Below are 2,500 nucleotides of genomic sequence, written 5' to 3'. Positions count from 1 at the left end.
CAATCTAAAAGCAATGCGCACGGGAACTTAGAAAATTTCTGTTACTATTAAAGATATAAGTTGGGTTTAGACGATTCGATGTTGTGGACTTAGAAAAATTTTATAACATATGACTTGAGAGAACAGTCTACATAGTGGACAGACAAGTGATCACTCTGAAACTCTGTTACAATTAAAAATATGAGTTGGGTTTAGACGATTCGATATGTGGACTTAGAATAATTTTTTCAAATTCAAACTTTTTAGTGCATTGGAAGAATGGTATATAAAGACAAGTGATAGCTCTCGAGCGAACTGTAAACAGTTTAAAAACAATGCGCACGAGGACTTAGAATATTTCTGTTACATATGAATTGGACTTAAGTCAACCATGCAGATAGTGGACAAACGATAACTCTTAAGAATATAAGTTGTGTTTAGATTTAAGACTGTTAAAATGACAAACAATAATATGAAAATTAATTTTGGACAAGTGATAACAATGTATTATAGACAAACTGCAAATTCTCTAAAGCAATGCGAATTTTTCAAATCCATGATGGACAAGTGATCACTATGATATATATTTTCAAGTGTAAAAACCATGACCAGAATATTCAGTCGACATACCTATATTGAATTTAGTCTTTTCATAACTATTTATAAACAAGGAATCAAAATTATTTAATTGAAATGTGCACCAATTACAATTATACATTATTTCGTCTCATTACCATAAAAGATTGATAGAGAAAATTTTTACAATCACTAAAACTTTGTGAAATGAACAAGTGCATACTTTATAGTCTTCTTAAGATAACAATGCCCACGGGATTTTAGAAAAATTTTCTCACATATATGCTCACATATTCTTGTGAGCACTGTGCAAACTATTGGACAAGTGGAGACTTTAAAAGCAATGCGAATGAAGACTAGGAAATATTCTCTAAAACATATAACTTGGACTTGTGATTACTCTCCATTTATTGGACAAGTCCAAACTATTTTAATTGTGACAATTTTCCATACTGTAGACAAGTGAAAACTCTTTCAAGAGATAAGTTGGGTTTAGATTATTAGCATCTTGGACTTTTAATCACTCTGTATATAGTGGACAAGTGCAAACTATTGGATTTTTAACAACTCTATATACCTTGGACTTGTGAACACTCTTTATACATTGGACATGTGCAAACTATTGTACTTGTGACAACTCCATATGCATTGGACTTGTGAACACTTTTAATACATTGGACAAGTGGTAACTCTATATACCTTGGACATGTGAACACTCTTTATAAATTGGACAAGTGCAAACTATTGTACATGTGACAACTCAACTTATACCATGGACTTGTGACCACTCTCTATATAATGGACAAGTGCAAACTATTTGATTTGTAACAACTCTATATACTTTGGACTTGTGATCACTCTGTATATAGTGGACATGTGACAACTTTATATTCATTGGACATGTGAACACTCTCTACATAACGGACATGTGCAAACTATTGTATTTTTAACAACCCTATATACCTTGGACTTGTGAACACTTTTAATAAGTTGGACAAGTGGTAACTCTATATACCTTGGACATGTGAACACTCTTTATAAATTGGACAAGTGCAAACTATTGTACTTGTGACAACTTAACTTATACCATGGACTTGTGGCCACTCTTTATATAATGGACAAGTGCAAACTATTTGATTTGTAACAACTCTATATACTTTGGACTTGTGATCACTCTGAATATAGTGGACGTGTGACAACTTTATATTCATTGGACATGTGAACACTCTCTACATAATGGACATATGCAAACAATTGTACTTGTGACAACTCCATATGCTTTTAATAAATTGGACAAGTGGTAACTCTATATACCTCGGACATGTGAACACTCTTTATATAATGGACAAGTGCAAACTATTTGATTTGTAACAACTCTATATACTTTGGACTTGTGATCACTCTGTATATAATGGACTTGTGACAACTTTATATTCATTGGACTTGTGAACACTATCTACATAATGGACATGTGCAAACTATTGTATTTTTAACAACCCTATATACCTTGGACTTGTGAACACTTTTAATAAATTGGACAAGTGATAACTCTATATACCTTGGACATGTGAACACTCTTTATAAATTGGACAAGTGCAAACTATTGTACATGTGACAACTCAACTTATATTATACCATGGACTTGTGATCACTCTTAATACAAATGAATAAGTGATAACTCTATATATCTTGGACTTGTGATCACTCTTTATATAGCGGACAAAAGTAAACTTTAGGACTTGTGATCACTTTGATTATAGTGGACAAGTGTAAACTATTTCATTTGTTACAACTCTATAAACCATGGACATGTGAACACTCTTTATACATTGGACAAGTTGTAAACTATTGGACTTGTGACAACTCTATAAACCTTGGACATGTGAACACTCTTTATACATTGGACAAGTTGTAAACTATTGGACTTGTGACAACTCTATATACC

Source organism: Leptopilina heterotoma, unplaced genomic scaffold (assembly GCF_015476425.1).
Source record: "Leptopilina heterotoma isolate Lh14 unplaced genomic scaffold, ASM1547642v1 Lhet_456, whole genome shotgun sequence".
Classification (NCBI taxonomy): Eukaryota; Metazoa; Arthropoda; class Insecta; order Hymenoptera; family Figitidae; genus Leptopilina; species Leptopilina heterotoma.
Note: the sequence above shows the minus strand (reverse complement) of the source record.